Consider the following 26,728-nt stretch of genomic DNA (forward strand, 5'->3'; position numbering starts at 1 on the left):
CCATTAAACCTGGTTTGGATCAATATTTTAGAGGATAACGCATGTTAGGTCTGGGATAGGTCAGGGTTCGCCCTCTCCAGGCTCATACTATCGCGTTTTTCACATACTTGTTGAACGGATCCTGGGTTTTTTCTGGTTTGGATCACGTATTAATGTGGGACCACACAGAAACAGTCAATTAAACCTGGTTTCGATCAATATTTTAGAGAATAATTCATGTTAGGTCTAGGTTAGGTCTGGGATTTGCTATCATCAGGCTCATTCTTTCGCATATTTCTCATACTTGATGGCTAAATCCCGGGCTTTTTCTAGATTGCATCACGTAGTAATGTGGTACCACGCTGAAACAGTCGATTAAACCTGGTTTCGATCAATATTTTAGAGGATAACGCAAGTTAGGTCTAGGTCAGGCCTGGGATTTTCACTCATCAGACTCATACTTTCGCATTCTTCACATACTTGTTGAACGGATGCTGGGTTTTTTCTGGTTTGGATCACGTAGTAATATGGGTCCACACTGAAACGATCAATTAAACCTGGTCTTGATAAATATTTTAGAGGTTAACGCATGTTAGGTCTGGGATAGGTATGGGATTAGCCCTCATCAGACTCATACTTTCGCATTCTTCACATACTTGTTGAACTGATCCTGGGTTTTTTATGGTTTGTATCACGTTGTAATGTGGGACCACACTGAAACAATCAATTAAACTTTGTCTTGATAAATATTTTAGAGGATAACCCATGTTAGGCTTGGGTTAGGTCTAGGATTTGCACTCAGCAGGCTCATACTTTCGCATATCTCTCATACTTCATGGCTAGATCCTGGGCTGTTTCTGGATTGTATCACGTAGTAATGTGGTACCACGCTGAAACCGTCAATGAAACCTGGTTTCGATCAATATTTTAGAGGATAACGCAAGTTAAGTCTGGGATTGGTCTGGGATTTGACCTCATCAGACTCATACTTTCGCACACATCACATACGTGTTGAACAGATCCTGGGTTTTTTCTGGTTTGGATCCCGTAGTAGTGTGGTACCACACTGAAACAGTCCATTAAACCTGGTTTCGCTCAATATTTTAGAGGATAACGCATGTTAGGTCTTTGTCAGGCCTGGGATTTGCTCTCATCAGGCTCATTCTTTCGCATATTTCTCATACATGTTGAACAGATCCTGGGTTTTTTCTGGTTTGGATCACGTAGTAATGTGGGACCACACTGAAACAATCAATTAAACCTGGTTTCCATCAATATTTTAGAGGACAACGCAAGTTAGGTCTGGGATAGGTCTGGGATTTGCCCTCATCAGGCTCATACTTTCGCGTTTTTCACATACTTGTTGAACAGATCCTGGGTTTTTTCTGGTTTGGATCCCGTAGTAGTGTGGTACCACAATAAAACAGTCAATTAAACCTGGTTTCGATCAATATTTTAGAGGATATCGCAAGTTAGGTCTGGGATAGTTCTGGGATTTTCACTCATCAGACTCATACTTACGCATTCTTCACATACTTGTTGAACGGATCCTGGGTTTTTTCTGGTTTGGATCACGTAGTTATGTGGGTCCACACTGAAACAATCAATTAAACCTGGTCTTGATAAATATTTTAGAGGATAACGCAAGTTAGGTCTGGGGTAGGTCTGGGATTAGCCCTCATCAGACACATACTTTCGCACACTTCACATACTCGTTGAACAGATCCTGGGTTATTTTCTGGTTTGGATCACATAGTAATGTGGTACCACACTGAAACAGTCGATTAAACCAGGTTTCGATCAATACTTTTGAGGATAACGCATGTTAGGTCTAGGTTAGGCCTGGGACTTTCACTCATCAGACTCATACTTTCGCATTCTTCACATACTTGTTGAACGGATCCTGGGTTTTTTCTGGTTTGGATCACGTAGTAATGTGGGTCCACACTGAAACAATCAATTAAACCTGGTCTTGATAAATATTTTAGAGGATAACGCATGTTAGGTCTGGGATAGGTCTGGGATTTGCCCTCATCAGACTCATACTTTCGCACACTTCACCTACTCGTTGAACAGATCCTGGGTTATTTTCTGGTTTGGATCACATAGTAATGTGGTACCACACTGAAACAGTCGATTAAACCAGGTTTCGATCACTATTTTTGAGGACAACGCATGTTAGGTCTAGGTTAGGCCTGGGATTTTCACTCATCAGACTCATACTTTCGCATTCTTCACATACTTGTAGAACGGATCCTGGGTTTTTTCTGGTTTGGATCACGTAGTAATGTGGTTCCACACTGAAACAGTTCATTAAACCTGGTTTGGATCAATATTTTTGAGGACAACGCATGTTAGGTCTAGGTTAGGCCTGGGACTTTCACTCATCAGACTCATACTTTCGCATTCTTCACATACTTGTTGAACGGATCCTGGGTTTTTTCTGGTTTGGATCACGTAGTAATGTGGGTCCACACTGAAACAATCAATTAAACCTGGTCTTGATAAATATTTTAGTGGATAACGCAAGTTAGGTCTGGGATAGGTCTGGGATTTGCCCTCATCAGACTCATACCTACGCACACTTCACATACTCGTTGAACAGATCTTGGGTTTTTTCTGGAGTGGATCACGTAGTAATGAAGTACAACACTGAAACAGTTAATTAAACCTGGACTGCATCAATATTTTAGAGGATAACGCATGTTAGGTCTTGGTTAGGTCTGGGATTTTCACTCATCAGACTCATACTTTCGCATTCTTCACATACTTGTTGAACGGATCATGGGTTTTTTCTGGTTTGGATCACGTAGTAATGTGGGACCACACTGAAACAGTTCATTAAACCTGGTTTCGATCAGTATTTTAGAGGATAACGCAACATAAGTCTGGGATAGGTCTGGGATTTGACCTCATCACACTCATACTTTCGCGTTTTACACATACTCGTTGAACAGATCCTGGGTTTTTTCTGGTTTGGATCACGTAGTAATGTGGTACCACACTGAAACGGTCGATTAAACCTGGTTTCGATCAATATTTTAGAGGATAACGCATGTTAGGTCTGGGTTAGCCCAGGGATTTTCACTCATCAGATTCATACTTTCGCATTGTTCACATACTTGTTGAACAGATCCTGGGTTTTTTCAAGTTTGGATCACGTAGTAGTGTGGTACCACACTGAAACAGTCCATTGAACCTGGTTTGGATCAATATTTTAGAGGATAACGCATGTTAGGTCTGGGATAGGTCAGGGTTCGCCCTCTCCAGGCTCATACTATCGCGTTTTTCACATACTTGTTGAACGGATCCTGGGTTTTTTCTGGTTTGGATCACGTATTAATGTGGGACCACACAGAAACAGTCAATTAAACCTGGTTTCGATCAATATTTTAGAGAATAATTCATGTTAGGTCTAGGTTAGGTCTGGGATTTGCTATCATCAGGCTCATTCTTTCGCATATTTCTCATACTTGATGGCTAAATCCCGGGCTTTTTCTAGATTGCATCACGTAGTAATGTGGTACCACGCTGAAACAGTCGATTAAACCTGGTTTCGATCAATATTTTAGAGGATAACGCAAGTTAGGTCTAGGCCAGGCCTGGGATTTTCACTCATCAGACTCATACTTTCGCATTCTTCACATACTTGTTGAACGGATGCTGGGTTTTTTCTGGTTTGGATCACGTAGTAATATGGGTCCACACTGAAACAATCAATTAAACCTGGTCTTGATAAATATTTTAGAGGTTAACGCATGTTAGGTCTGGGATAGGTATGGGATTAGCCCTCATCAGACTCATACTTTCGCATTCTTCACATACTTGTTGAACTGATCCTGGGTTTTTTCTGGTTTGTATCACGTTGTAATGTGGGACCACACTGAAACAATCAATTAAACCTTGTCTTGATAAATATTTTAGAGGATAACGCATGTTAGGCTTGGGTTAGGTCTAGGATATGCACTCAGCAGGCTCATACTTTCGCATATCTCTCATACTTCATGGCTAGATCCTGGGCTGTTTCTGGATTGTATCACGTAGTAATGTGGTACCACGCTGAAACCGTCAATGAAACCTGGTTTCGATCAATATTTTAGAGGATAACGCAAGTTAAGTCTGGGATTGGTCTGGGATTTGACCTCATCAGACTCATACTTTCGCACACTTCACATACTTGTTGAACAGATCCTGGGTTTTTTCTGGTTTGGATCCCGTAGTAGTGTGGTACCACACTGAAACAGTCCATTAAACCTGGTTTCGCTCAATATTTTAGAGGATAACGCATGTAAGGTCTTTGTCAGGCCTGGGATTTTCACTCATCAGACTCTTACTTTCGCATTCTTCACATACTTGTTGAACAGATCCTGGGTTTTTTCTGGTTTGGATCACGTAGTAATGTGGGACCACACTGAACCAGTAAATTAAACCTGGTTTCGATCAATATTTTAGAGAATAATTCATGTTAGGTCTAGGTTAGGTCTGGGATTTGCTCTCATCAGGCTCATTCTTTCGCATATTTCTCATACATGTTGAACAGATCCTGGGTTTTTTCTGGTTTGGATCACGTAGTAATGTGGGACCACACTGAAACAATCAATTAAACCTGGTTTCCATCAATATTTTAGAGGACAACGCAAGTTAGGTCTGGGATAGGTCTGGGATTTGCCCTCATCAGGCTCATACTTTCGCGTTTTTCACATACTTGTTGAACAGATCCTGGGTTTTTTCTGGTTTGGATCCCGTAGTAGTGTGGTACCACAATAAAACAGTCAATTAAACCTGGTTTCGATCAATATTTTAGAGGATATCGCAAGTTAGGTCTGGGATAGGTCTGGGATTTTCACTCATCAGACTCATACTTTCGCATTCTTCACATACTTGTTGAACGGATCCTGGGTTTTTTCTGGTTTGGATCACGTACTTATGTGGGTCCACACTGAAACAATCAATTAAACCTGGTCTTGATAAATATTTTAGAGGATAACGCAAGTTAGGTCTGGGGTAGGTCTGGGATTAGCCCTCATCAGACTCATACTTTCGCACACTTCACATACTCGTTGAACAGATCCTGGGTTATTTTCTGGTTTGGATCACATAGTAATGTGGTACCACACTGAAACAGTCGATTAAACCAGGTTTCGATCAATACTTTTGAGGATAACGCATGTTAGGTCTAGGTTAGGCCTGGGATTTTCACTCATCAGACTCATACTTTCGCATTCTTCACATTCTTGTTGAACGGATCCAGGGTTTTTTCTGGTTTGGATCACGTAGTAATGTGGGTCCACACTGAAACAATCAATTAAACCTGGTCTTGATAAATATTTTAGAGGATAACGCATGTTAGGTCTGGGATAGGTCTGGGATTTGCCCTCATCAGACTCATACTTTCGCACACTTCACATACTCGTTGAACAGATCCTGGGTTATTTTCTGGTTTGGATCACATAGTAATGTGGTACCACACTGAAACAGTCGATTAAACCAGGTTTCGATCACTATTTTTGAGGACAACGCATGTTAGGTCTAGGTTAGGCCTGGGATTTTCACTCATCAGACTCGTACTTTCGCATTCTTCACATACTTGTTGAACGGATCCTGGGTTTTTTCTGGTTTGGATCACGTAGTAATGTGGTTCCACACTGAAACAGTCGGTTTAACCTGGTTTCGATCAATATTTTAGTGGATAACGCAAGTTAGGTCTGGGATAGGTCTGGGATTTGCCCTCATCAGACTCATACCTACGCACACTTCACATACTCGTTGAACAGATCTTGGGTTTTTTCTGGAGTGGATCACGTAGTAATGAAGTACAACACTGAAACAGTTAATTAAACCTGGTTTCCATCAATATTTTAGAGGACAGCGCATGTTAGGTCTAGGTTAGGCCTGGGATTTGCCTTGATCAGGGTCATACTTTCGCAGTTTTAACATACATGTTGACCTTGTCGAGGGTTTTTTCTGCTTTGGATCACGTAGTAAAGTGGTACCACACTGAAACAGTCCATTAAACCTGGTTTGGATCAATTGTTTAGAGGATAACGCATGTTAGGTCTAGGTTAGGTCTGGGATTTGCCCTCATCAGACTCATACTTTCGCACACTTCACATACTCGTTGAACGGATCCTGGGTTATTTTCTGGTTTGGATCACATAGTAATGTGGTACCACACTGAAACAGTCGATTAAACCTGGTTTCGATCAATATCTTAGAGGATAACGCAAGCTAAGTCTGGGATTGGTCTGGGATTTGACCTCATCAGACTCATACTTTCGCACACTTCACATACTCGTTGAACAGATCCTGGGTTATTTTCTGGTTTGGATCACATAGTAATGTGGTACCACACTGAAACAGTCGATTAAACCAGGTTTCGATCAATATTTTTGAGGATAACGCATGTTAGGTCTAGGTTAGGCCTGGGATTTTCACTCATCAGACTCATGCTTTCGCATTCTTCACATACTTGTTGAACGGATCCTGGGTTTTTTCTGGTTTGGATCACGTAGTAATGTGGTACCACACTGAAACAGTCGATTAAACCTGGTTATGATCAATATTTTAGAGGATAACGCATAGTTAGGTTTGGGATATGTCTGGGATTTGACCTCATCAGACTCATACTTTCGCACACTTCACATACTCGTTGAACAGATCCTGGATTATTTTCTGGTTTGGATCACATAGTAATGTGGTACCACACTGAAACAGTCGATTAAACCTGGTTTCGATCAATATTTTAGAGAATAGTTCATGTTAGGTCTAGGTTAGGTCTGGGATTTGCTCTCATCAGGCTCGTTCTTTCGCATATGTCTCATACTTGATGGCTAGATCCTGGGCTTTTTCTGGATTGCATCACGTAGTGATGAAGTACAACACTGAAACAGTCAATTAAACCTGGTTTCCATCAATATCTTAGAGGACAACGCAAGTTAGGTCTGGGATAGGTCTGAGATTTGACCTTATCAGACTCATACTTTCGCACACTTCACATACTCGTTGAACAGATCCTGGGTTTTTTTCTGGTTTGGATCACGTAGTAATGTGGTAACACACTGAAACAGACGATTAAACCTGGTTTCGATCAATATTATTGAGGATAACGCATGTTAGGTCTAGGTCAGGTCTAGGATTTGCCCTCATCAGGCTCATACTTTCTCATATTTCTCATACTTCATGGCTTGATCCTGGGCTATTTCTGGATTGGATCACGTAGTAATGTGGTACCACACTGAAACAGTCAATTAAACCTGGTTTCAATTAATATTTTTGAGAATAATTCATGTTAGGTCTGGGTTAGGTCTGGGATTTGCTCTCATCAGGCTCATTCTTTCGCATATTTCTCATACTTGATGGCTAGATCCTGGGCTTTTTCTGGATTGCATCACGTAGTAATGAGGTACAACACTGAAACAGTCAATTAAACCTGGTTTCCATCAATATTTTAGAGGACAACGCAAGTTAGGTCTAGGTTAGGCCTGGGATTTGCCCTCATCAGGATCATACTTTTGCAGTTTTAACATACATGTTCTCCTGATCGAGGGTTTTTTCTGCTTTGGATCACGTAGTAAAGTGGTACCACACTGAAACATTCAATTAAACCTGGTTACGATTAATATTTTAGAGAATAATTCATGTTAGGTCTGGGTTAGGTCTGGGATTTGCTCTCATCAGGCTCATTCTTTCGCATATTTCTCATACTTGATGGCTAGATCCTGGGCTTTTTCTGGATTCCATCACGTAGTAATGAGGTACAACACTGAAACAGTCAATTAAACCTGGTTTCCATCAATATTTTAGAGGACAACGCAAGTTAGGTCTATGTTAGGCCTGGGATTTGCCCTCATCAGGATCATACTTTTGCAGTTTTAACATACATGTTCTCCTGATCGAGGGTTTTTTCTGCTTTGGATCACGTAGTAAAGTGGTACCACACTGAAACAGTCCATTAAACCTGGTTTGGATCAATTGTTTAGAGGATAACGCATGTTAGGTCTAGGTTAGGTCTGGGATTTGCCCTCATCAGACTCATACTTTCGCACACTTCACATACTCGTTGAACGGATCCTGGGTTATTTTCTGGTTTGGATCACATAGTAATGTGGTACCACACTGAAACAGTCGATTAAACCTGGTTTCGATCAATATCTTAGAGGATAACGCAAGCAAAGTCTGGGATTGGTCTGGGATTTGACCTCATCAGACTCATACTTTCGCACACTTCACATACTCGTTGAACAGATCCTGGGTTATTTTCTGGTTTGGATCACATAGTAATGTGGTACCACACTGAAACAGTCGATTAAACCAGGTTTCGATCAATATTTTTGAGGATAACGCATGTTAGGTCTAGGTTAGGCCTGGGATTTTCACTCATCAGACTCATGCTTTCGCATTCTTCACATACTTGTTGAACGGATCCTGGGTTTTTTCTGGTTTGGATCACGTAGTAATGTGGTACCACACTGAAACAGTCGATTAAACCTGGTTATGATCAATATTTTAGAGGATAACGCATAGTTAGGTTTGGGATATGTCTGGGATTTGACCTCATCAGACTCATACTTTCGCACACTTCACATACTCGTTGAACAGATCCTGGATTATTTTCTGGTTTGGATCACATAGTAATGTGGTACCACACTGAAACAGTCGATTAAACCTGGTTTCGATCAATATTTTAGAGAATAATTCATGTTAGGTCTAGGTTAGGTCTGGGATTTGCTCTCATCAGGCTCGTTCTTTCGCATATGTCTCATACTTGATGGCTAGATCCTGGGCTTTTTCTGGATTGCATCACGTAGTGATGAAGTACAACACTGAAACAGTCAATTAAACCTGGTTTCCATCAATATCTTAGAGGACAACGCAAGTTAGGTCTGGGATAGGTCTGAGATTTGACCTTATCAGACTCATACTTTCGCACACTTCACATACTCGTTGAACAGATCCTGGGTTTTTTTCTGGTTTGGATCACGTAGTAATGTGGTAACACACTGAAACAGACGATTAAACCTGGTTTCGATCAATATTATTGAGGATAACGCATGTTAGGTCTAGGTCAGGTCTAGGATTTGCCCTCATCAGGCTCATACTTTCTCATATTTCTCATACTTCATGGCTGGATCCTGGGCTATTTCTGGATTGGATCGCGTAGTAATGTGGTACCACACTGAAACAGTCAATTAAACCTGGTTTCGATTAATATTTTAGAGAATAATTCATGTTAGGTCTGGGTTAGGTCTGGGATTTGCTCTCATCAGGCTCATTCTTTCGCATATTTCTCATACTTGATGGCTAGATCCTGGGCTTTTTCTGGATTGCATCACGTAGTAATGAGGTACAACACTGAAACAGTCAATTAAACCTGGTTTCCATCAATATTTTAGAGGACCACGCAAGTTAGGTCTATGTTAGGCCTGGGATTTGCCCTCATCAGGATCATACTTTTGCAGTTTTAACATACATGTTCTCCTGATCGAGGGTTTTTTCTGCTTTGGATCACGTAGTAAAGTGGTACCACACTGCAACAGTCCATTAAACCTGGTTTGCATCAATATTTTAGAGGATAACGCATGTTAGGTCTAGGTTAGCCCCGAGATTTTCACTCATCAGACTCATACTTTCGCATTCTTCACATACTTGTTGAACGGATCCTGGGTTTTTTCTGGTTTGGATCACGTAGTAAAGTGGTACCACAACTAAAACAGTCAATTAAACCTGTTTTCGATCACTATTTTAGAGGATAACGCAAGTTAGGTCTGGGATAGGTCTGGGATTAGCCCTCATCAGACTCATACTTTCGCATATTTCTCATACTTGATGACTAGATCCTGGGCTTTTTCTGGATTGCATCACGTAGTAATGAAGTACAACACTGAAACAGTCAATTAAACCTGGTTTCCATCAATATTTTAGAGGACAACGCATGTTGGGTCTAGGTTAGGCCTGGGATTTGCCCTCATCAGGGTCATACTTTCGCAGTTTTAACATACATGTTGACGTGATCGAGGGTTTTTTCTGCTTTGGATCACGTAGTAAAGTGGTACCACATTGAAACAGTCCATTAAACCTTGTTTGGATCAATATTTTTGAGGATAACGCATGTTAGGTCTAGGTTAGGCCTGGGATTTTCACTGATCAGACTCATACTATCGCATTCTTCACATACTTGTTGAACGGATCCTGGGTTTTTCTGGTTTGGATCACGTAGTAATGTGGGGCCACACTGAAACAATCAATTAAACCTGGTCATGATCAATATTTTAGAGAATAATTCATGTTAGGTCTAGGTTAGGTCTGGGATTTGCTCTCATCAGGCTCATTCTTTCGCATATTTCTCATACTTGATGGCTAGATCCTTGGCTTTTTCTGGATTGCATCACGTAGTAATGAAGTACAACACTGAAACAGTCAATTAAACCTGGTTTCCATCAATATTTTAGAGGACAACGCATGTTAGGTCTAGGTTAGGCCTGGGATTTGCCCTCATCAGGGTCATACTTCCGCAGTTTTAACATACTTCATGGCTAGATCCTGGGCTGTTTCTGGATTGTATCACGTAGTAATGTGGTACCACGCCGAAACAGTCAATTAAAACTGGTTTCGATCAATATTTTAGAGGATAACGCAAGTTAGGTCTGGGTTAGGTCTGGGATTCGCCCTCATCAGGCTCATACTTTCGCGTTTTTCACATACTTGTTGAACAGATCCCGGGTTATTTCTGGTTTGGATCACGTAGTAATGTGGGACCACACTGAAACAGTCCATTAAACCTGGTTTGGATCAATATTTTAGAGGATAACGCATGTTAGGTCTAGGTTAGGTCTGGGATTTTCACTCATCAGACTCATACTTTCGCATTCTTCACATACTTGTTGAACAGATCCTGGGTTTTTTATGGTTTGGTTCACGTAGTAATGTGGTACCACACTGAAACATTCAATTAAACCTAGACTTGATAAATATTTTAGAGGATAACGCATGTTAGGTCTGGGTTACGACTAGGATTTGCCCCCATCAGGCTCATACTTTCGCATATTTCTCATACTTCATGGCTGGATCCTGGGCTATTTCTGTTTGGATCACGTAGTAATGTGGTACCACACTGAAACAGTCAATTAAACCTGGTTTTGATCAATATTTTAGAGAATAATTCATGTCAGGTCTAGGTTAGGTCTGGGATTTGTCCTCATCAGGGTCATACTTTCGCAGTTTTAACATACATGTTGACGTGATCGAGGGTTTTTTCTGCTTTGGATCACGTAGTAAAGTGGTACCACACTGAAACAGTCCATTAAACCTGGTTTGGATCAATATTTTAGAGGATAACGCATGTTAGGTCTAGGTTAGCCCTGGGATTTTCACTCATCAGACTCATACATTCGCATTCTTCACATACTTGTTGAACGGATCCTGTGTTTTTTCTGGTTTGGTTCACGTAGTAATGTGGTACCACACTGGAACATTCAATTAAACCTGGTCTTGATAAATATTTTAGAGGATAACGCATGTTAGGTTTGGGTTAGGTCTAGGATTTGCCCTCATCAGGCTGATACTTTCGCATATTTCTCATACTTCATGGCTAGATCCTGGGCTGTTTCTGGATTGTATCACGTAGTAATGTGGTACCACGCTGAAACAGTCAATTAAGCCTGATTACGATGAATATTTTAGAGGATAACGCAAGTTAGGTCTGGGATAGGTCTGGGATTCGCCCTCATCAGGCTCATACCTTCGCATATTTCTCATACTTGATGGCTAGATCCTGGGCTTTTTCTGGATTGCATCACGTAGTAATGAAGTACAACACTGAAGCAGTCAATTAAACCTGGTTTCCATCAATATCTTAGAGGACAACGCAAGTTAGGTCTGGGATAAGTCTGGGATTTGTCCTCATCAGGGTCATACTTTCGCAGTTTTAACATACATGTTGACGTGATCGAGGGTTTTTTCTGCTTTGGATCACGTAGTAGTGTGGTACCACACTGAAACAGTCCATTAAACCTTGTTTGGATCAATATTTTAGAGGATAACGCATGTTAGGTCTGGGATAGGTCTGGGATTTGCCCTCATCAGACTCATACTCTCGCACACTTCACATACTCGTTGAACAGATCCTGGGTTATTTTCAGGTTTGGATCACATAGTAATGTGGTACCACACTGAAACAGTCGATTAAACCAGGTTTCGATCAATATTTTTGAGGATAACGCATGTTAGGTCTAGGTTAGGCCTGGGATTTTCACTCATCAGACTCATACTTTCGTATTCTTCACATACTTGTTGAACGGATCCTGGGTTTTTTCTGGTTTGGATTACGTAGTAATGAGGGACCACACTGAAACAATCAAATAAACCTGGTCTTGATAAATATTTTAGAGGATAACGCAAGTTAGGTCTGGGACAGGTCTGGGATTTGCCCTCATCAGGCTCATACTTTCGCGTTTTTCACATACTTGTTGAACGGATCCTGGGTTTTTTCTGGATTGGATCACGTAGTAATGTGGTACCACACTGAAACAGTCGATTAAACCAGGTTTCGATCAATATTTTTGAGGATAACGCAACTTAGGTCTGGGATTTGCCCTCGTCAGGCTCATACTTTCGCGTTTTTCAGATACTTGTTCAACAGATCCTGGGTTTTTCCGGTTTGGGTCACGTACTAGTGTGGTACCACACTGAAACAGTCGATTAAACCTGGTTTCGATCAATATTTTTGAGGATAACGCATGTTAGGTCTAGGTAAGGCCAGTGATTTTCACTCAGCAGACTCGTACTTTCGCATTCTTCACATACTTGTTGAACGGATCCTGGGTTTTTACTGGATTGGATCACGTAGTAAAGTGGTACCACACTGAAACATTCAATGAAACCTGTTCTGGAAAAATATTTTAGAGGATAACGCATCTTAGGTCTGGGTTAGGTCTAAGATTTGCCCTCATCAGGCTCACAGTTTCGCGTTTTTCACATACTTGTTAAACAGATGCTGGGTTTTTTCTGGTTTGGAGCACGTAGTAATGTGGTACCACACAAAAACAGTCAATTAAACCTGGTTTCGATCAATATTTTACAGGATCACGCAAGCTCGGTCTGGGATAGGTCTGGGAATAGCCCTCATCAGACTCATACTTTCGCGTTTTTCACATACTTGTTGAACGGATCCTGGGTTTTTTTCTGGCTTGGATCACGTAGTAATGTGGATCCACACTGAAACAGTCGATTAAACTTGGCGTCGATCAATATTTTAGAGGATAACGCATGTTAGGTCTGGGATAGGTCTGGGATTTGCCCTCATCAGACTCATACTTTCGCACACTTCACATACTCGTTGACAAGATCCTGGGTTTTTTTCTGGCTTGGATCACGTAGTAATGTGGTTCCACACTGAAACAGTCGATTAAACTTGGCTTCGATCAATATTTTAGAGGATAACGCAAGTTAGGTCTGGGACAGGTCTGGGATTTGCCCTCATCAGGCTCATACTTTCGCGTTTTTCACATACTTGTTGAACGGATCCTGGGTTTTTTCTGGTTTGGATCACGTAGTAATGTGGTTCCACACAGAAACAGTCGATTAAACTTGGCTTCGATCAATATTTCAGATAATAACGCAAGTTAGGTCTGGGATAGGTCTGGGATTTGCTCTCATCAGGCTCATTCTTTCGCATATTTCTCATACTTGATGGCTAGATCCTGAGCTTTTTCTGGATTGCATCACGTAGTAATGTAGTACCACACTGAAACAGTGAATGAAACCTGGTTTCCATCAATATTTTACAGGACAACGCAAGTTAGGTCTAGGTAAGGCCTGAGATTTTCACTGATCAGACTCATACATTCGCATTCTTCACATACTTGTTGAACGGATCCTGGGTTTTTTCTGGTTTGGATCACGCAGTTATGTGGGTCCACACTGAAACAATCAATTAAACCTGGTCTTGATAAATATTTTAGAGGATAACGCGTGTTAGGTCTGGGATAGTTCTGGGATTTGCCCTCATCAGACTCATACTTTCGCACACTTCACATACTCGTTGAACAGATCCTGGGTTATTTTCTGGTTTGGATCACATTGTAATGTGGTACCACACTGAAACAGTCGATTAAACCAGGTTTCGATCAATATTTTTGAGGATCACGCATGTTAGGTCTAGGTTAGGCCTGGGATTTTCACTCATCAGACTCATACTTTCGCATTCTTCACATACTTGTTGAACGGATCCTGGGTTTTTTCTGGTTTGGATCACGTAGTAATGTGGTTCCACACTGAAACAATCGGTTAAACCTGGTTTCGATCAATATTTTAGTGGATAACGCAAGTTAGGTCTGGGATAGGTCTGGGATTTGCCCTCATCAGACTCATACCTACGCACACTTCACATACTCGTTGAACAGATCCTGGGTTTTTTCTGGAGTGGATCACGTAGTAATGAAGTACAACACTGAAACAGTTAATTAAACCTGGTTTCCATCAATATTAAAGAGGACAGCGCATGTTAGGTCTAGGTTAGGCCTGTGATTTGACCTTATCAGACTCATACTTTCGCAGTATTAACATACATGTTGACCTAATCGTGGGTTTTTTCTGCTTTGGATCACGTAGTAAAGTGGTACCACACTGAAACAGTCCATTAAACCTGGTTTGGATCTATTGTTTAGAGGATAACGCATGTTAGGTCTAGGTTAGCCCTGGGATTTTCACTCATCAGACTCATACTTTCGCATTCTTCACATACTTGTTGAACGGATCCTGGGTTTTTTCTGGTTTGGATCACGTAGTAATGTGGTACCACACTGAAACAGTCGATTAAACCTGGTTATGATCAATATTTTAGAGGATAACGCATAGTTAGGTTTGGGATAGGTCTGGGATTTGACCTCATCAGACTCATACTTTCGCACACTTCACATACTCGTTGAACAGATCCTGAGTTATTTTCTGGTTTGGATCACATAGTAATGTGGTACCACACTGAAACATTCGATTAAACCTGGTTTCGATCAATATTTTAGAGAATAATTCATGTTAGGTCTAGGTTAGGTCTGGGATTTGCTCTCATCAGGCTCGTTCTTTCGCATATTTCTCATACTTGATGGCTAGATCCTGGGCTTTTTCTGGATTGCATCACGTAGTGATGAAGTACAACACTGAAACAGTCAATTAAACCTGGTTTCCATCAATATCTTAGAGGACAACGCAAGTTAGGTCTGGGATAGGTCTGGGATTTGACCTTATCAGACTCATACTTTCGCACACTTCACATACTCGTTGAACAGATCCTGGGTTATTTTCTGGTTTGGATCACATAGTAATGTGGTACCACACTGAAACAGTCGATTAAACCAGGTTTCGATCAATATTTTTGAGGATAACGCATGTTAGGTCTAGGTTAGGCCTGGGATTCTCACTCATCAGAGTCATACTTTCGCATTCTTCACATACTTGTAGAACGGATCCTGGGTTTTTTCAGGTTTGGATCACGTAGTAATGTGGTACCACACTGAAACATTCAATGAAACCAGGTCTGGATAAATATTTTAGAGGATAACGCAAGTTAGGTCTGGGATAGGTCTGGGATTAGCCCTCATCAGACTCATACTTTCGCTTTCTTCACATACTCGTTGAACAGATCCTGTGTTATTTTCTGGTTTGGATCACATAGTAATGTGGTACCACACTGAAACAGTCGATTAAACCAGGTTTCGATCAATATTTTTGAGGATAACGCATGTTAGGTCTAGGTTTGGTCTGGGATTTTCACTCATCAGACTCATACTTTCGCATTCTTCACATACATGTTGACCTAATCGAGGGTTTTTTCTGCTTTGGATCACGTAGTAAAGTGGTACCACACTGAAACAGTCCATTAAACCTGGTTTGGATCTATTGTTTAGAGGATAACGCATGTTAGGTCTAGGTTAGCCCTGGGATTTTCACTCATCAGACTCATACTTTCGCATTCTTCACATACTTGTTGAACGGATCCTGGGTTTTTTCTGGTTTGGATCACGTAGTAATGTGGTACCACACTGAAACAGTCGATTAAACCTGGTTATGATCAATATTTTAGAGGATAACGCATAGTTAGGTCTGGGATAGGTCTGGGATTTGAACTTATCAGACTCATACTTTCGCACACTTCACATACTCGTTGAACAGATCCTGGGTTTTTTTCTGGTTTGGATCACGTAGTAATGTGGTAACACACTGAAACAGTCGATTAAACCTGGTTTCGATCAATATTATTGAGGATAGCGCATGTTAGGTCTAGGTCAGGTCTAGGATTTGCCCTCATCAGGCTCATACTTTCTCATATTTCTCATACTTCATGGCTGGATCCTGGGCTATTTCTGGATTGGATCACGTAGTAATGTGGTACCACACTGAAACAGTCAATTAAACCTGGTTTCGATTAATATTTTAGAGAATAATTCATGTTAGGTCTGGGTTAGGTCTGGGATTTGCTCTCATCAGGCTCATTCTTTCGCATATTTCTCATACTTGATGGCTAGATCCTGGGCTTTTTCTGGATTGCATCACGTAGTAATGAGGTACAACACTGAAACAGTCAATTAAACCTGGTTTCCATCAGTATTTTAGAGGACAACGCAAGTTAGGTCTAGGTTAGGCCTGGGATTAGCCCTCATCAGACTCATACTTTCGCATATTTCTCATACTTGATGACTACATCCTGGGCTTTTTCTGGATTGCATCACGTAGTAATGAAGTACAACACTGAAATAGTCAATTAAACCTGGTTTCCATCAATATTTTAGAGGACAACGCATGTTGGGTCTAGGTTAGGCCTGGGATTTGCCCTCATCAGGGTCATACTTTCGCAGTCTTAACATACATGTTGACGTGATCGAGGGTTTTTTCTGCTTTGGATCACGTAGTAGAGTGGTACCACATTGAAACAGTCCATTAAACCTTGTTTGCATCAATATTTTTGAGGATAACGCATGTTAGGTCTAGGTTAGGCCTGGGATTTTCACTCATCAGACTCATACTTTCGCATTCTTCACATACTTGTGGAACGGATCCTGGGTTTTTCTGGTTTGGATCACGTAGTAATGTGGGGCCACACTGAAACAATCAATTAAACCTGGTCTTGATAAATATTTTAGAGGACAACGTATGTTAGGTCTGGGTTAGGTCTAGGATTTGCCCTCATCAGGCTCATACTTTCGCATATTTCTCATACTTCATGGCTAGATCCTGGGCTATTTCTGGATTGGACCACGTAGTAATGTGGTACCACACTGAAACAGTCAATTAAACCTGGTTTCGCTCAATATTTTAGAAGATAACGCATGTTAGGCCTACGTTAGGCCTGGGATTTGCCCTCATCAGGGTCATACTTTCGCAGTTTTAACATGCATGTTGGCCTGATCGAGGGTTTTTTCTGCTTTGGATCACGTAGTAAAGTGGTACCACAACTAAAACAGTCAATTAAACCTGGTTTCGATCAATATTTTAGAGAATAATTCATGTTAGGTCTAGGTTAGGTCTGGGATTAGCCCTCATCAGACTCATACTTTCGCACACTTCACATACTCGTTGACAAGATCCTGGCTTTTTTTCTTGTTTGGGTCACGTAGTAATGTGGTACCACACTGAAACAGTCGATTAAACCTGGTTTCGATTAATATTTTAGAGGATAACGCATGTTAGGTCTGGGATAGGTCTGGGATTCGCCCTCATCAGGCTCATACTTTCGCATATTTCTCATACTTGATGGCTAGATCCTGGGCTTTTTCTGGATTGCATCATGTAGTAATGTGGGACCACACTGAAACAATCAATTAAACCTGGTCATGATCAATATTTTAGAGAATAATTCATGTTATGTCTAGGTTAGGTCTGGGATTTGCTCTCATCAGGCTCATTCTTTCGCATATTTCTCATACTTGATGGCTAGATCCTGGGCTTTTTCTGGATTGCATCACGTAGTAATGAAGTACAACACTGAAACAGTCAATTAAACCTGGTTTCCATCAATATCTTAGAGGACAACGCATGTTAGGTCTAGGTTAGGCCTGGGATTTGCCCTCATCAGGGTCATACTTCCGCAGTTTTAACATACATGTTGACCTGATCGAGGGTTTTTTCTGCTTTGGATCACGTAGTAAAGTGGTGCCACACTGAAACAGTCCATTAAACCTGGTTTGGATCAATATTTTAGAGGATAACGCATGTTAGGTCTAGGTTTGCCCTGGGATTTTCACTCATCAGACTCATACTTTCGCATTCTTCACATACTTGTTGACCGGATCCTGGGTTTTTTCAGGTTTGGTTCACGTAGTAATGTGGTACCACACTGAAACATTCAATTAAACCTGGTCTTGATAAATATTTTAGAGGATAACGCATGTTAGGTTTGGGTTAGGTCTAGGATTTGCCCTCATCAGGCTCATACTTTCGCATATTTCTCATACTTCATGGCTAGATCCTGGGCTGTTTCTGGATTGTATCACGTAGTAATGTGGTACCACGCCGAAACAGTCAATTAAAACTGGTTTCGATCAATATTTTAGAGGATAACGCTAGTTAGGTCTGGGATAGGTCTGGGATTCGCCCTCATCAGGCTCATACTTTCGCGTTTTTCACATACTTGTTGAACTGATCCTGGGTTTTTTCTGGTTTGGATCACGTAGTAATGTGGGTCCGCACTGAAACAATCAATTAAACCTGGTCTTGATAAATATTTTAGAGGATAACGCATGTTAGGTCTAGGTTAGGCCTGGGATTTGCCCTCATCAGGGTCATACTTCCGCAGTTTTAACATACATGTTGACCTGATCGAGGGTTTTTTCTGCTTTGGATCACGTAGTAAAGTGGTGCCACACTGAAACAGTCCATTAAACCTGGTTTGGATCAATATTTTAGAGGATAACGCATGTTAGGTCTAGGTTTGCCCTGGGATTTTCACTCATCAGACTCATACTTTCGCATTCTTCACATACTTGTTGACCGGATCCTGGGTTTTTTCTGGTTTGGTTCACGTAGTAATGTGGTACCACACTGAAACATTCAATTAAACCTGGTCTTGATAAATATTTTAGAGGATAACGCATGTTAGGTTTGGGTTAGGTCTAGGATTTGCCCTCATCAGGCTCATACTTTCGCATATTTCTCATACTTCATGGCTAGATCCTGGGCTGTTTCTGGATTGTATCACGTAGTAATGTGGTACCACGCCGAAACAGTCAATTAAAACTGGTTTCGATCAATATTTTAGAGGATAACGCTAGTTAGGTCTGGGATAGGTCTGGGATTCGCCCTCATCAGGCTCATACTTTCGCGTTTTTCACATACTTGTTGAACTGATCCTGGGTTTTTTCTGGTTTGGATCACGTAGTAATGTGGGTCCGCACTGAAACAATCAATTAAACCTGGTCTTGATAAATATTTTAGAGGATAACGCATGTTAGGTCTAGGTTAGGCCTGGGATTTGCCCTCATCAGGGTCATACTTCCGCAGTTTTAACATACATGTTGACCTGATCGAGGGTTTTTTCTGCTTTGGATCACGTAGTAAAGTGGTGCCACACTGAAACAGTCCATTAAACCTGGTTTCGATTAATATTTTAGAGAATAATTCATGTTAGGTCTGGGTTAGGTCTGGGATTTGCTCTCATCAGGCTCATTCTTTCGCATATTTCTCATACTTGATGGCTAGATCCTGGGCTTTTTCTGGATTGCATCACGTAGTAATGAGGTACAACACTGAAACAGTCAATTAAACCTGGTTTCCATCAGTATTTTAGAGGACAACGCAAGTTAGGTCTAGGTTAGGCCTGGGATTAGCCCTCATCAGACTCATACTTTCGCATATTTCTCATACTTGATGACTACATCCTGGGCTTTTTCTGGATTGCATCACGTAGTAATGAAGTACAACACTGAAACAGTCAATTAAACCTGGTTTCCATCAATATTTTAGAGGACAACGCATGTTGGGTCTAGGTTAGGCCTGGGATTTGCACTCATCAGGGTCATACTTTCGCAGTTTTAACATACATGTTGACGTGATCGAGGGTTTTTTCTGCTTTGGATCACGTAGTAGAGTGGTACCACATTGAAACAGTCCATTAAACCTTGTTTGGATCAATATTTTTGAGGATAACGCATGTTAGGTCTAGGTTAGGCCTGGGATTTTCACTCATCAGACTCATACTTTCGCATTCTTCACATACTTGTTGAACGGATCCTGGGTTTTTCTGGTTTGAATCACGTAGTAATGTGGGGCCACACTGAAACAATCAATTAAACCTGGTCTTGATAAATATTTTAGAGGACAACGTATGTTAGGTCTGGGTTAGGTCTAGGATTTGCCCTCATCAGGCTCATACTTTCGCATATTTCTCATACTTCATGGCTAGATCCTGGGCTATTTCTGGATTGGACCACGTAGTAATGTGGTACCACACTGAAACAGTCAATTAAACCTGGTTTCGCTCAATATTTTAGAAGATAACGCATGTTAGGCCTACGTTAGGCCTGGGATTTGCCCTCATCAGGGGCATACTTTCGCAGTTTTAACATGCATGTTGGCCTGATCGAGTGTTTTTTTCTGCTTTGGATCACGTAGTAAAGTGGTACCACAACTAAAACAGTCAATTAAACCTGGTTTCGATCAATATTTTAGAGAATAATTAATGTTAGGTCTAGGTTGGGTCTGGGATTAGCCCTCATCAGACTCATACTTTCGCACACTTCACATACTCGTTGACAAGATCCTGGGTTTTTTTCTTGTTTGGATCACGTAGTAATGTGGTACCACACTGAAACAGTCGATTAAACCTGGTTTCGATTAATATTTTAGAGGATAACGCATGTTAGGTCTGGGATAGGTCTGGGATTCGCCCTCATCAGGCTCATACTTTCGCATATTTCTCATACTTGATGGCTAGATCCTGGGCTTTTTCTGGATTGCATCATGTAGTAATGTGGGACCACACTGAAACAATCAATTAAACCTGGTCATGATCAATATTTTAGAGAATAATTCATGTTATGTCTAGGTTAGGTCTGGGATTTGCTCTCATCAGGCTCATTCTTTCGCATATTTCTCATACTTGATGGCTAGATCCTGGGCTTTTTCTGGATTGCATCACGTAGTAATGAAGTACAACACTGAAACAGTCAATTAAACCTGGTTTCCATCAATATCTTAGAGGACAACGCATGTTAGGTCTAGGTTAGGCCTGGGATTTGCCCTCATCAGGGTCATACTTCCGCAGTTTTAACATACATGTTGACCTGATCGAGGGTTTTTTCTGCTTTGGATCACGTAGTAAAGTGGTGCCACACTGAAACAGTCCATTAAACCTGGTTTGGATCAATATTATAGAGGATAACGCATGTTAGGTCTAGGTTTGCCCTGGGATTTTCACTCATCAGACTCATACTTTCGCATTCTTCACATACTTGTTGACCGGATCCTGGGTTTTTTCAGGTTTGGTTCACGTAGTAATGTGGTACCACACTGAAACATTCAATTAAACCTGGTCTTGATAAATATTTTAGAGGATAACGCATGTTAGGTTTGGGTTAGGTCTAGGATTTGCCCTCATCAGGCTCATACTTTCGCATATTTCTCATACTTCATGGCTAGATCCTGGGCTGTTTCTGGATTGTATCACGTAGTAATGTGGTACCACGCCGAAACAGTCAATTAAAACTGGTTTCGATCAATATTTTAGAGGATAACGCTAGTTAGGTCTGGGATAGGTCTGGGATTCGCCCTCATCAGGCTCATACTTTCGCGTTTTTCACATACTTGTTGAACTGATCCTGGGTTTTTTCTGGTTTGGATCACGTAGTAATGTGGGTCCGCACTGAAACAATCAATTAAACCTGGTCTTGATAAATATTTTAGAGGATAACGCATGTTAGGTCTAGGTTAGGCCTGGGATTTGCCCTCATCAGGGTCATACTTCCGCAGTTTTAACATACATGTTGACCTGATCGAGGGTTTTTTCTGCTTTGGATCACGTAGTAAAGTGGTGCCACACTGAAACAGTCCATTAAACCTGGTTTGGATCAATATTTTAGAGGATAACGCATGTTAGGTCTAGGTTTGCCCTGGGATTTTCACTCATCAGACTCATACTTTCGCATTCTTCACATACTTGTTGAACGGATCCTGGGTTTTTTCTGGTTTGGATCACGTAGTAATGTGGTACCACACTGAAACAGTCGATTAAACCTGGTTATGATCAATATTTTAGAGGATAACGCATAGTTAGGTTTGGGATAGGTCTGGGATTTGACCTCATCAGACTCATACTTTCGCACACTTCACATACTCGTTGAACAGATCCTGAGTTATTTTCTGGTTTGGATCACATAGTAATGTGGTACCACACTGAAACAGTCGATTAAACCTGGTTTCGATCAATATTTTAGAGAATAATTCATGTTAGGTCTGGGTTAGGTCTGGGATTTGCTCTCATCAGGCTCGTTCTTTCGCATATTTCTCATACTTGATGGCTAGATCCTGGGCTTTTTCTGGATTGCATCACGTAGTGATGAAGTACAACACTGAAACAGTCAATTAAACCTGGTTTCCATCAATATCTTAGAGGACAACGCAAGTTAGGTCTGGGATAGGTCTGGGATTTGACCTTATCAGACTCATACTTTCGCACACTTCACATACTCGTTGAACAGATCCTGGGTTATTTTCTGGTTTGGATCACATAGTAATGTCTTACCACACTGAAACAGTCGATTAAACCAGGTTTCGATCAATATTTTTGAGGATAACGCATGTTAGGTCTAGGTTTGGTCTGGGATTTTCACTCATCAGACTCATACTTTCGCATTCTTCACATACTTGTTGGACGGATCCTGGGTTTTTTCTGGATTGGATCACGTAGTAATGTGGTACCACACTGAAACATTCAATGAAACCTGGTCTGGATAAATATTTTAGAGGATAACGCAAGTTAGGTCTGGGGGAGGTCTGGGATTAGCCCTCATCAGACTCATACTTTCGCACACTTCACATACTCGTTGAACATATCCTGGGTTTTTTTCTGGTTTGGATCACGTAGTAATGTGGTAACACACTGAAACAGTCGATTAAACCTGGTTTCGATCAATATTATTGAGGATAACGCATGTTAGGTCTAGGTCAGGTCTAGGATTTGCCCTCATCAGGATCATACTTTCTCATATTTCTCATACTTCATGGCTGGATCCTGGGCTATTTCTGGATTGGATCACGTAGTAATGTGGTACCACACTGAAACAGTCAATTAAACCTGGTTTCGATTAATATTTTAGAGAATAATTCATGTTAGGTCTGGGTTAGGTCTGGGATTTGCTCTCATCAGGCTCATTCTTTCGCATATTTCTCATACTTGATGGCTAGATCCTGGGCTTTTTCTGGATTGCATCACGTAGTCATGAGGTACAACACTGAAACAGTCAATTAAACCTGGTTTCCATCAGTATTGTAGAGGACAACGCAAGTTAGGTCTAGGTTAGGCCTGGGATTTGCCCTCATCAGGATCATACCTTTGCAGTTTTAACATACATGTTCTCCTGATCGAGGGTTTTTTCTGCTTTGGATCACGTAGTAAAGTGGTACCACAACTAAAACAGTCAATTAAACCTGGTTTCGATCACTATTTTAGAGGATAACGCAAGCTAGGTCTGGGATAGGTCTGGGATTAGCCCTCATCAGACTCATACTTTCGCATATTTCTCATACTTGATGACTAGATCCTGGGCTTTTTCTGGATTGCATCACGTAGTAATGAAGTACAACACTGAAACAGTCAATTAAACCTGGTTTCCATCAATATTTTAGAGGACAACGCATGTTGGGTCTAGGTTAGGCCTGGGATTTGCCCTCATCAGGGTCATACTTTCGCAGTTTTAACATACATGTTGACGTGATCGAGGGTTTTTTCTGCTTTGGATCACGTAGTAAAGTGGTACCACATTGAAACTGTCCATTAAACCTTGTTTGGATCAATATTATTGAGGATAACGCATGTTAGGTCTAGGTTAGGCCTGGGATTTTCACTCATCAGACTCATACTTTCGCATTCTTCACATACTTGTTGAACGGATCCTGGGTTTTTCTGGTTTGGATCACGTAGTAATGTGGGGCCACACTGAAACAATCAATTAAACCTGGTCTTGATAAATATTTTAGAGGACAACGTATGTTAGGTCTGGGTTAGGTCTAGGATTTGCCCTCATCAGGCTCATACTTTCGCATATTTCTCATACTTCATGGCTAGATCCTGGGCTATTTCTGGATTGGATCACGTAGTAATGTGGTGCCACACTGAAACAGTCAATTAAACCTGGTTTCGCTCAATATTTTAGAAGATAACGCATGTTAGGCCTACGTTAGGCCTGGGATTTGCCCTCATCAGGGTCATACTTTCGCAGTTTTAACATGCATGTTGGCCTGATCGAGTGTTTTTTCTGCTTTGGATCACGTAGTAAAGTGGTACCACAACTAAAACAGTCAATTAAACCTGGTTTCGATCACTATTTTAGAGGATAACGCAAGTTAGGTCTGGGATAGGTCTGGGATTAGCCCTCATCAGGCTCATACTTTCGCAGTTTTAACATGCATGTTGACCTGATCGAGGGTTTTTTCTGCTTTGGATCACGTAGTAAAGTGGTACCACAACTAAAACAGTCAATTAAACCTGGTTTCGATCAATATTTTAGAGAATAATTAATGTTAGGTCTAGGTTGGGACTGGGATTAGCCCTCATCAGACTCATACTTTCGCACACTTCACATACTCGTTGACAAGATCCTGGGTTTTTTTCTTGTTTGGATCACGTAGTAATGTGGTACCACACTGAAACAGTCGATTAAACCTGGTTTCGATTAATATTTTAGAGGATAACGCATGTTAGGTCTGGGATAGGTCTGGGATTCGCCCTCATCAGGCTCATACTTTCGCATATTTCTCATACTTGATGGCTAGATCCTGGGCTTTTTCTGGATTGCATCATGTAGTAATGTGGGACCACACTGAAACAATCAATTAAACCTGGTCATGATCAATATTTTAGAGAATAATTCATGTTATGTCTAGGTTAGGTCTGGGATTTGCTCTCATCAGGCTCATTCTTTCGCATATTTCTCATACTTGATGGCTAGATCCTGGGCTTTTTCTGGATTGCATCACGTAGTACTGAAGTACAACACTGAAACAGTCAATTAAACCTGGTTTCCATCAATATCTTAGAGGACAACGCATGTTAGGTCTAGGTTAGGGCTGGGATTTGCCCTCATCAGGGTCATACTTACGCAGTTTTAGCATACATGTTGACCTGATCGAGGGTTTTTTCTGCTTTGGATCACGTAGTAAGGTGGTGCCACACTGAAACAGTCCATTAGACCTGGTTTGGATCAATATTTTAGAGGATAACGCATGTTAGGTCTAGGTTTGCCCTGGGATTTTCACTCATCAGACTCATACTTTCGCATTCTTCACATACTTGTTGACCGGATCCTGGGTTTTTTCAGGTTTTGTTCACGTAGTAACGTGGTACCACACTGAAACATTCAATTAAACCTGGTCTTGATAAATATTTTAGAGGATAACGCATGTTAGGTTTGGGTTAGGTCTAGGATTTGCCCTCATCAGGCTCATACTTTCGCATATTTCTCATACTTCATGGCTAGATCCTGGGCTGTTTCTGGATTGTATCACGTAGTAATGTGGTACCACGCCGAAACAGTCAATTAAAACTGGTTTCGATCAATATTTTAGAGGATAACGCAAGTTAGGTCTGGGATAGGTCTGGGATTCGCCCTCATCAGGCTCATACTTTCGCGTTTTTCACATACTTGTTGAACTGATCCTGGGTTTTTTCTGGTTTGGATCACGTAGCAATGTGGTACCACACTGAAACAGTCGATTAAACCTGGTTTCGATCAATATTTTAGAGGATAACGCAAGTTTGGTCTGGGATAGGTCTGGGATTTGCCCTCATCAGGCTCATACTTTCGCGTTTTTCACATACTTGATGGCTAGATCCTGGGCTTTTTCTGGATTGCATCATGTAGTAATGTGGTACCACGCCGAAACAGTCAATTAAAACTGGTTTCGATCAATATTTTAGAGGATAACGCAAGTTAGGTCTGGGATAGGTCTGGGATTCGCCCTCATCAGGCTCATACTTTCGCGTTTTTCACATACTTGTTGAACAGATCCTGGGTTTTTTATGGTTTGGTTCACGTAGTAATGTGGTACCACACTGAAACAGTCAACTCAACCTTGTTTCGATCAATATTTTAGAGGATAACGCATGTTAGGTCTAGGTTAGCCCTGGGATTTTCACTCATCAGACTCATACTTTCGCATTCTTCACATACTTGTTGAACGGATCCTGGGTTTTTTCTGGTTTGGTTCACGTAGTAATGTGGTACCACACTGGAACATTCAATTAAACCTGGTCTTGATAAATATTTTAGAGGATAACGCATGATAGGTTTGGGTTAGGTCTAGGATTTGCCCTCATCAGGCTGATACTTTCGCATATTTCTCATACTTCATGGCTAGATCCTGGGCTGTTTCTGGATTGTATCACGTAGTAATGTGGTACCACGCTGAAACAGTCAATTAAGCCTGATTTCGATGAATATTTTAGAGGATAACGCAAGTTAGGTCTGGGATAGGTCTGGGATTCGCCCTCATCAGGCTCAGACCTTCGCATATTTCTCATACTTGATGGCTAGATCCTGTGCTTTTT

Source organism: Colletes latitarsis, unplaced genomic scaffold, assembly GCF_051014445.1.
Source record: "Colletes latitarsis isolate SP2378_abdomen unplaced genomic scaffold, iyColLati1 scaffold0006, whole genome shotgun sequence".
Classification (NCBI taxonomy): domain Eukaryota; kingdom Metazoa; phylum Arthropoda; class Insecta; order Hymenoptera; family Colletidae; genus Colletes; species Colletes latitarsis.